The sequence below is a fragment of the Bison bison genome, unplaced genomic scaffold (assembly GCF_000754665.1).
Source record: "Bison bison bison isolate TAMUID 2011002044 unplaced genomic scaffold, Bison_UMD1.0 scf7180017864482, whole genome shotgun sequence".
NCBI lineage: Eukaryota > Metazoa > Chordata > Mammalia > Artiodactyla > Bovidae > Bison > Bison bison.
This window is the reverse complement of record NW_011495042.1, coordinates 5,260,996-5,272,041: the sequence shown is the minus strand read 5'-3', so window position 1 is coordinate 5,272,041 and position 11,046 is coordinate 5,260,996. Positions and strand designations below refer to the sequence as shown.

Genomic DNA, 11,046 nt, shown 5'->3' with positions numbered 1-11,046 from the left:
GCATGACTTGTGTTCTTTTGTTAGCAAGCCAGTTGGCTTTCCTTTCAAACCCAAGGAATAAGTCGTGTGGCCACCTTTTATGACTTCAGTTTCATCTGCATCACAGAAATATATGTTTCCCTAAGTTTACTCACTATAATTTGTGATTGCTATTTTTCTTATCTGCGAAGGAAGTACAACAGTTCCCACTGGGGAAATACCACGTTAAGTTGATCCTAAAATAAGAAATCTAAGGGAAAGGTCACATCCTAATAACTTGTGCAAATCTAAATTCCCATGGAGCTTTAAAATTATTTTGTAGCAATAGAGTATTAACAATGTGTTGTTGAACTTCTTCCAGATAGCGTCATAAAATTGAGAACACTTTTGTGTACAGAAATAACCACTGATATATCAGTACAATTGACAAGACCTAATTTTTTTTTTTTTTTTTAGCAATCCATTTTGAGCATCCAGAGAAATCTAGCATGAATCATAAACCACAAAATGCTTTTGGTTGCTTTCACTGAAAATATAAGGCATATTATTCAGGAAGTAGTATAATAATTATATACAGAGAAAGGGATTTTTCCTATAACTATAGAGATGTTTAATACTCCACTTTTTACCAGCCCTGACCCCCAGTCATACTTTGGAAAAACCCTAAGTATGTAATTCTAAACAGAACTCCTGCTTCCAGGAACATCTGAAGGTTGACTTGAACATCAGGGTCACCTAGGCTGTAGTCTCTCCTTTTCTATTAGTTGGCAATCTGTTAAAATCTCTGGGCCTCGGTTTCCTTATCTGTTAAGATATTGATTATGAGGATCAAGTAAGATCAAATAAATACAGGGCTTAGAAAAACTTTTTACAGATCATATATCTTTAAGATGTTACTGTCGTCACTGTCTTTGGTTTTCATCTTTTCCACATGAGGAAATTTAGTGCTTATCCATGTGATAGAACGTATGTTCAAAGAATGTCTACAACTACTCAATATCTTTGTAATAGCTCTGTTCAGGAATGGTGTTAGGCTCCTTCATTGTGTTAATTCGTTAATTAACATTGGTTTTGTGCACCTATATGAAAAGGGTGAAATGTAATAGACCTAGACCCTACTGCACATTCCTCGGGAAAAGTGCCTGCTGGGGAGCGGTCCCACAAAGTAGACTCACTTCCTGCAAGTTCACATCCTTTTAAGAAGAACCGACTGGGATGCGTGGTGGCTGGAATGCGATGAAGTGACTTGACTTACACCCTAAGTGATGAGTGGAAGTTACAATGTTCCCAGCTCCAGTATGTGGAGGTCGCTGTTCTCATCCTTTCATCCATCAGACTTTGCAGTAACAGTAATAGCAACAGCAAGTAAGAGTCTTAGGAGAATAAGTTCTCTGTGCACTTCTGCTCCCCGACATGGCAAGGGGAAAAAAATCTTTATGTGTGAACTACTGATGGCTGCTACTATAAATTTGTTTTTCCAACTTTTTAATTTCGATTGATGTTTTCTTAGTTCAGGTTTTCCTTATTCCTCACCTGAGTTATTGCATATTGTCTCTCTGACTCAATCCACCATTCCCATTTCATCTTTCAAGTAGACAGATTTTCTTCTCAAACATGTGTCTGCATTTCACCCCGATTCCTGGGAGCGTTACAGGCTTCATGGCCAACCTCAACCTACAGCCTCAGTCTCGTGGCTTCCATGTTAGGGCGTGGCCACACCAGATGGCTCTATTAGTGTTGCTCTCATAGCATTGGTTCATGCCTAGAATGTACCAAGTATCAGATGATTGCTGATTTTTTAGTTAGTTTCACCAAGGGAGCTTCTTGGGGATAAAGACTGTCTTCTGGGTGTCCCTAGTACTTAATACAGTTCCTAGCAAGCATTATGCAAGTGCTACAATTCTAATGGAATTAAAATTAAATGATTCAGCTATACTTTTATTACTGCTAATTAAGGATAGTACTATTAGCATTCTTGCCTAAATATTACTTTTACGTCTACCAACAAGAGCTGGAAGGGTGATACAAAGTGTGGTATCAGCCAGCTACTTTTTGACCCGTATAATTCAGAGATGAGGAATATTTAGTTCACAGACTTGTTATGACCTTTCAGTCTTCTCTAGTATTTGAAACACCCACTCCAGTGTTCTTGCCTGGAGAATCCCAGGGACGGGGAAGCCTGGTGGGCTGCCGTCTATGGGATCGCACAGAGTCGGACACGACTGAAGCGACTTAGCAGCAGCAGCAGCAGTATTTGAAACAGAGCTGCTCAGCCAGGTAAAGATCTATGGCAGTTATTTGTACGGAGGTTTTGTTGTTGTTCCTAATTATATGTGTTGTTTATTTGACAAGCATTTCCGAGCTACTTTTCTGTATCCAGCCCTGTTCTAGACCAAGGGGAATGACACCATTCATTACTCACAGTCTCATTTCAAGGGCAGTGCCAACACAGACCACATGAAAGAATTAAATCACAGAGCTGAGTGACGTGTGTTTGGGGGGAAACATGGGTGAAAGTTTGTAGAAGCAAACACATCCACAGAGCTGGAGTAGTCAGGTGAGCTGCACCCTGAAAAGGTGGATACGGACACTTGAGAAGGAAGGAGCTGGAGATATTAGACACGAGGGGCATCGTGGGGCGGGGATTTCAGGATTTCAGGGACACACTGACTGCACTCTAGAGTCAGTGGGAGGGTCACGTAGGAGGGGAAGGGCTGAGCTTGGCAGGATATGAAGGCCCGAGCAAGGAACTTGGGCTTTGTCTAGGAGACATTGGGCAACTTGAAGATTCGGGAGGGGGACGTGGTGCAACAGTCACTCCATTTGGAAAGGACAAGTGAAAGAGATATTTTGATAATGTAAGATTGGGTGACTGAATAAAAAGCAAAGAGAATGAAAGAAAAGGGTCAAGAATGACCTTTGGGGTGATGTATAGAGAGATGGAAAAACTGTGGGAGAGGAACTGTGTTTGGGGGAAAAAAGATGAGGTTGATTTTAGGCTTGTTGAATTTGAAGTGAAGGTGGAGTATCTCAGTAGGAAAGCCCTAGAGAGGTGAAGATTCGAGACTGAGCCTTGTTTCGGAGGCTGGAATGAGACACGTTGTCTTGGATGTCGTGAACACAGAGTAAAGCATGCTTCACATAGCATAGGGCAGCACAGCATGGAACATAGAGTGAAGAACAGCGTACAGGTCAGGCCTAAAGGGGGAAGCTGAACAAACGGCAAGAGTAGATAAGATCATCACATCACTGCCAAATAAGGCAAATTTTAAGACGAGGAAAAGAATACAAGCCTTAGGACCTCTTACGCACCTGGCGTTACGTTACTAACTTGACGTATATAATCTTGTTTCATCCTCACAACAACTGTGTAATCGGTAGGAATTATAATTACCCCCATTTCCCAGATGAATAAAGTGAAGTTAAACAGGTGAAATAATGTGCCTGAGGGCATACTATCAGTGCCAAAAGGAGTGTAATTTCAACTGAGATTCTTTTGACTTCCAAGCTCACACATTTTTTTTTTCAACTGAAATATTGTAAAATGACAGCGAACTGTCAAGAAGAATGAGAAAAGGAGTAATGCCATTAACAGCTGCAAGGAGGAGATCATTGTTTAATTTTATAGCTGAAGTGTAGTGGGAGGAGGGCTTCCCTGGTGGCTCAGCAGTAAAGAATCTGCCTGCAATGCAGGAGCCTCAGGAGACTCAGGTTCCATCCCCTGGGTCAGGAAGATGCCCTGGGGGAGGGCATGGCAACCCACTCCAGTATTCTTGCCTGGAGAATCCCATGGACGGAGGAGCCTGGCAGGCTACAGTCCATGGGTCACAAAGACTCAGACAGGAATGAGCGAGTGAGCGCACAAGCACTCAGAGTGGGCGGGATGACTGTGTAGGGAGCTTAGAAGGTAACAGGTGGTAATATATCGATGAAGGGGGAGATTTTAGACCCCCGCTGAGTGGGGCAACAAATAGGACAGCTCTCCCAAAAAGCTAAATCAAGAAATGTAGTGAGGAGCGCAAATCAGTGGGGGAGGAGATAGTGTAGGGCTGAGGCCTGAGAAAAGTCGTTAAAAAGGGCCCGAACCTGCAAGAAAGGATTGCTTCCACTGAGTTTAGAGGTTGGTTTTCCAGTGGAGACCAGGGGGCAGGGAGTAAATGAGAAACATGTCAGATAAACATAGAATTTTTTTAAATTACTTTTTTCCTATTTATGTATTTAATTTTTTGGCCACGCCACAGCATGTGGGATCATAGTTCCCCTACCAGGGACTGAACCCTTGCTTCCCGCTTTGGAAGCTCAGAGTCTTAGCCACTGGACCATCAGGGAAGTAGTCATTTATTTTTAATTGAAATATAGTTAATTTACAGTCAGTGTGCCATTGGTTTTAGGTATACAGCAAAATGATTCAGATATATATATATATATGTATGTATATTCTTTTTCAGATTCTTCTCCCTTAAGTGAAGTGAAAGTCGCCAGTCGTGTCCGACTCTTTGCGACCCCATGGACTATACAGTCCACGGATTCTTCAGGCCAGAATCCTGGAATGGGTAGCCTTTCCCTTCTCCAGGGGATCTTCCCAACCCAGGGATCGAACCCAGGTCTCCTGCACTGCAGGCGGACTCTTTACCAGCTGAGCCACCAGGGAAACCCTTTTCTTTAAAGGTTATTGTAAAATATTGAGCAATTCCCTGTGCTGTACAGTACGGTCCTTGTTGGTTATCTATTTTGTTTATAGTAGTGTGTCTCTGTTAATCCCAGACTCCTAACTTATCCCTCCCCTCCTCTGCCTTTCTCCTTCGGTAACTGTAAGTTTGTTTTCTAAAACAGATTAAAAAAAAAAACGCTAGTTGTAATGACACCTCCAAGTTATAACTTACTTGGGGAAGAGCTCATAAATATAGATATGGTGGCTACGTGACCGTAATCAATCATTTTCCCTCTTCCGGCCTCAGTTTTCCTGTGTGTTGACAGTTTGGTGTAGGGTAGACAAATGAGTCTCTAAGGACCCTTCCACTACTTCATTTTCTAAGCCCTGTGGAATGGGATAGCCTTGATCTGTTCAGAGAGAGGGCAATCACATAGCTTTATACATCAAAGAAACTTGTAGGAATAATTAAAATTAGAGACACAAAGGAAATTTTTAAAGTTTTAAGTCCTCCAGTCAAAATTTCTGGTTGTATCTCTTTTCTCCCTTATTAACAGTTATTAAAATGTCAGTGTGTTACTAAGTGTAACTAACTCTTGTTACTAATTCTTGAAGGCAAGGTCTCTATCCTATCCTCTGATATGTCCTCACCATCAAGCCTAGTGCTTGATACAGAATAATGATTCTGCTTATTAAATGAACGAGAGTTGAATTACAAAACACAGTGTTTCCATTAGAGAGGGTGCTTTTTGTCTCCTGTGCTCTCCCTTCTCAGTCTCCTCAGTGACTGTTCAGAAGTGTATTAATTGTGCCAAGGTGGTCACTTTTCAATATGCTGCTTTGTTTCTGTACCATTTTAATTGCTCTTTTATTTGATCGCTGTGTTGGTTTTTTGTTAAAAGGAATCTGTCCTTGGTGAGTTGGACAGTTCACTGAAACCTTAGGATTTTTTCAAAATTATCTTTTGTAAGAACTTACAAATTAATTAGTATTCTAGTGTCACACTTTTTTGTCAGTTTGGCTGTTGGCTATTTGGTTGCTAAGTCGTGTCTGACCTTTTGCAACCCCAACGTACCAAGAACGTTGCCTTTATAAAAAGGAATCGCGTTTTGTATTACAGAGGAAAACTGATTTTGAGAAAAGCAGAAATCTATTTCTGAACAAATTCAGTGATGGTGGTGTAAGAAAAAAAAAAAAAAGCCACAAGAAGTCATCCCAAATTAGTAATGCTTCCCATCTTAAACCCATGATTTCAGTTGTCCCCAGCTAGCTAAAGGTTACAAAATGTCACCGAATACCCTTCACTTCCTTATGAGTTCTTGCTCCCCCCACCCTTATTCCCAAATATGGTAGATGGAGTTGTAAAAACCCTGAAGTATGACAATATAGTTTATTACACTTTTAGTTAGAAGCATTCTGCCAAAATGAGCTGAGAAATAGAGGAAATGGATTTAAATTTACAGCAGTCCACTGAGATAGAATATTACTTTTTCCAGACCACTCAACCAGCAAGCCAGTTTGTAACTTCAGTGCTCCATACGTTGGAAGAGTTGCAGCTGTCACAAAATCAACAGAAACATCTCCGGCTAAAGTACTTCAGTGTGAAGATTGACTGTAGGAATGTTTTTCTCAAATGCATGCTTTTATATACTTTATACCACTTTCCAGATGGCACCGATGTTACTTGGTGCTACTTTGGGACTTACTGATTGCTATCATCTCTCTGACAGGAATTAGAGCCGGAGCTGACATTTTTCACTGTTAGCAGACTCTGACTTTAGCGATCTGGTGACTTGAAGATGCCTCTGTCTCTCATTACTGTGCTTCAAGTCTACAGATTGTCCCTGGTCTTCCCTTTTCCTGAGATAGAAATTCAGACTGTTTACCATGGGACACGCGAAAATGCCAACTTTAACAAATGGCTGTTTGATTCTTGGATAGAAATGGAAATATTGGGCAAGACAACCAAAGATCCCAAAACTGAGTGGTCAGTGAAAGCTTTAGTTATCCTGGGTTTTGAGTCAAGATAGTAAGCAGCATAGCATATAGAATCAGCCATCCTGTGAAAACATGAACTTGAAGGAAGAGGGTGATTGATCTTCATTTCCCCCTTAAAAGTTTGTTCAATTTTGTTTGTTTTTTTTTTTTCAAAATATACACCCTCACCGTATTATTTTAAAAGTGGCCAATGTGCTGTGCACGTTGTGTTGAAAGAGGTTATCTTGTCATTTGAAATACAACAGGAGTGAAAAGGGTCGCGTGGTAAAAGAGAAGGAAACGGGGTGTTTTAACCCAGTTTGCTTCTTCCTCTTTGGACTGCTATTCATTTTATTTTAGCTGTTCTGTTTGCCTGAACACAGGCAGCGTCACCACTTCTGTTACAGTATTCTGCACTTAGAGAGTTAGAAGCAGCTATAAATCAGTAGACGGAGCAGAATCTTGGCGGGTGAGGTCTCAGCCAGGAAACAAGCATTTTGTTTATAATTTAGACAATTCGAGAACCTGGTGTCTGGGCATTCAGTAAGAAGTCAGGGAAGGGAAGCCCAAAGAACCAGGACATTTATTATGAATAGATGTCACCTTTCTGCACTAGGAGGTTTAAATCCAAGTACCTTGAGAAAAACTAAGGATGTTTCTCTTTCTAGTTACTTGGCAAGCTTTTTTTTTTTTAAAGAGTAAGGACCCCAAATCAAAAGAGAGCAAGGGCCACAGCAGTGCGTGTGAGATGGCAGCTGGCATCATGCTTTTTGTGGCTCTGCTGAGAAAGGTCTCAGACCCACAGTCTGCAGAGGTAGTGAGAGGTTACTGCTCACACTACAGCTGAGGTACATTTGGGAAGGGCCTTTGAAACAAATACTCATGTCATAAAAGAGATGTTCAAATCCCAGGATCTTTTTTGTACAGAATGGCACTGGCTGCCATGTGCTTACTGGGCCATCAGTCTGTCCCTGGAGAAATATCTGTTCTAGTCCTATGCCCCCTTTTAGTTGGGCTGTTTGCTTTCTTGCCTTTTATTGTTCTTCTCTCACTTCTTAGTTCATTTTCTTACACACTTTTCTGTATAATCAAAAAGATTATTTCACTGAGCCCAGAGACATGCTTTATATCTGCCTTTCATTACCACAGAGTCGAGGTTGAAGGCTTCTCACCCTGTTGCCAGAATTAGTACCTGAGAGTCTCCCTTGAAATGAAAGAGTTTTTCAGAGTGCTTTGATGCTCTGAAATTCCTCGTATTCTCTCCCAAATGGCAGCTTCATGAGCTCACGGCCCTACAGGACTGACTCACTGAGAAGTACTCAGGAAAACAAACGTCTACTTTCTTAGAAAGAGCTCACTGTAGACCTAGAAGAGACCATCTCTTTCTGAAATTTGGATCCAAAGAGTCTTGGGGGTCCACAGATATATTCTTGGGCTCTGAGAATTTCAGAATTTAAAAATACTGTGTTGTCATCAACAATAAAGGTCTTTATAAAGCCCCAGTTTCACAATTCAAGGACATTTTCATGGTTTCTTACATTAGTTTCCTCAACCTGGGGATAGTCTGAAGACACAGCCTTCGCAGATCTGTCCAATTTTTTTCTTCCCTTAAAAGGGACTCACATCTGTGATGCTTAAGAAACTCTGATCAAGTCCCCTTCCTCTCCTTTTACAAAGGAGGCCTAGAGAAGTTAAGACTTCCCGGAATAACACAGCAAGTTAATAAAACCAACCAACACTGAATCTCAAGTCTTTAGTCCGCGTTTGTTGTAGATGCTGCAGGGATCGTGAATCCATTGGATTTAAATGTTGTGGGAAAGGCAGACAGTGAGCAAGTGATAACTAAGACAGAGTGCTGCAAGGGAGGAAGAGTGGTGAGTTGTTTGGAGTGATAACGGGGATTTCACCTGATCTGAGGGTTTGGGGAAGTGATTTTTATGCTGATAATGGAAGAGAGAGTGTAGGAGTCAGCTTAAGAAAGGAGTTAGCTGTAGGAGAAAGGAGAAGTACCACAGAGGAAATAACACGCGAAGGCTCTGCATGGGGAAAAGCAAGCTGTAAATGGAGAAAAGGACTGGGGAGAGGCTTCAAAGATAAACAGGGATTACTCAAAGCAGTTCAGATGCCAGGCAATCAGAAGCCAATATAGATTTTAAATAATGGAGTGACAGAATCTGATTTGAACTTAAAGAAGTCATTCTGGTTAAAGTTGCCGAACTGTCTGGAGAGGCGATTAGAGCTGACTTAGGGAAAGCAGGTGGGAAATGATCAGAAAGATGTGTAAGAGAGGCGAGTAATTTGGATCGGGGTTGATAGCAGAGAAGGTTGAGAGAAGTGACCGAATGAATTTAACAGATGGAATCAAAAGGAGGTGGTGATTGATTGCATGTGAGTGTAAGAATAGTCAGTTATGACTTTTTTTGGGGGGGGGGGTATGATCAGCTGGTAGATTAGTAGGAGCCATTTACTAAGTCAGGCTCACTGAATGAGACCAGTTCTAGGAAAAAGATGATAGATGTAGTCTTGGACCTGTTGAATTTTGAGGAGCCTATTGCAATGGACATATCAAATAGATGTTTATATAGAGGTCTGAGGCACAAAAGAGATGATGAGGATGGAGATAGAGATTTAATAATCTCAGTATATCCTCGACCTTTGAAGTCTTCTGTGATGAGATTGCTGAGGGGAGAGTATATAGAATTGGAAGAGTGAAGAGCCTTGAGGAAGAACCAACGTTCTTGGTAGGATCACTGGTATCTCAGGAGCCAGAAAGAAGAGAAACCACGGAAGAAGGACCAGGCTCTAGAGGTCTGCTCTGTGATGGAAAAGCCGAATGGTTAGTTCTGCAAAATATCTACCTACCTGACATGCTGAGATAGTTGGACGCCGCTGATGTGTCAAGTCAAACATTTTTCCATTTCTTTTTCCAGAAGGTAGTCTTGTGAAACGTTGACGAACTGGTATGTACAGTGTTCTCAGTGAATTGAGTCGCTCTGGAATCAACCAGAAAGCCCTCGTCATTTCTGTTACGTAAAATCCTTCTAAAACACAGTAAGCCAAGTTTCTGTCTTGGTAATTATTGTGGGGTGAAATAAAATTTAAATTGAGTTTAGGTAATTCTAATGATTCAGGAACTCTTCATGTCTTAGTTTCATTTTGAATAGCAGATAACATTTTACTAAAGATATAGAAAATGTTGAAGATTATCTCAGGAAATGCTCTAGAAGCCACTTTTAAAAAACAAATCACTTTTTAACTGCCTTTTTTCCCTTAGTGTTTGTCCATTTTTTTCTAAAGGTGTGGGAACAGCTTTCAGTACATCAAGAGCTTTTGAAAGCTGATGAAAGTTATATTGCATTTATTTTTATTTATATGTGGATTTTTATATAATTCTAACCTAGTAGAACCAAGGATGTCCGTACATTTCTCAGTGTTGTTAATTTCATCAAAATGTGTACTCTTTGATCACTGACCCCGTGTATAAGGCAGCTCTTTGAGAATTATTCTAGTGACATTACAGATATACATATGCAGGCAATAAAGAGCAATGTGAAAAGTTGCAGCTATATCAGGTTTGAGCAAATAAGTCATGAGGCAACTGCACAGGTGATCTTTCCAATGGTAATAATACCAAAGTGAATCTTTTAAAATGAAGTGAAATACCCTTCAAAGTGTGGTCTAGGGAGAAGGAAACTAACATCTATGCTTACTCTGTGCCAAGCGGTTCTCAGTGTCTTGCACACATTACAGTAAATCCCCTGCATACGACCCTTCAAACTGCAAACCTTCAAAGATGCAAACGTGTGTTCCGTCACCGTCAGGCATGAGTGACGTTGCCCTCCGTCTCCTGTTGCTGACGACACTTCCGCTCTACCATCTCCCACCTCCTCTCCCTCCTCCAGTCAGTAGCTCTTCTTGTCTGTTCACTCGACACCAGCCCCTGGAGGCCAGCTGTTGCACTGCAGTACCCTACTCTTAAGGTGCTGTACTATAAGGTTAAAAATGTCGCCTTTATTTTCTGTGTTTGTTTCTGTGTATTGTTTGTGTGAAAAGTGTGATAAACCTACTATAGTGCAGTACTATATAGCTGGTTGTATTAGTCGGGTACCTAGGCCATCTTTGTTGGATTTAAAAACAAATTGGACTTCTGAACATGCCCTCAGAACTGAACTCATTTGTGTGTAGAAGACTTACATGCAAGACTTAGTACTGTATTTCTTTGTAAAACAAAGAAATCGTAAAACCACAATTGTTTTATAATGAGGCCACTGAGACTAAAAGGTTAAGTACTTTGCCCAAAGTTACACCCTGGTAGGTGGTGATGCCAGAATTCTACTTGAAATTTCATTTTAAAGTGAGTGTTCTTTCTATTTACATCTCTACTCCCACCAGGATTTCAGGAGACCTGTAGTCTAGCTCCTGCCTCATCCTCTTAACTA

General features: G+C 41.0%; 1 protein-coding gene across 2 annotated transcripts in view; it reads left to right on the top strand.

Annotated features, from left to right (window-relative positions):
• Positions 1 to 11,046, top strand: part of PPARG (peroxisome proliferator-activated receptor gamma) — a 124,009-nt gene that overhangs the window by 28,946 nt on the left and 84,017 nt on the right. The gene's annotated exons all lie outside the window — the stretch shown is intronic.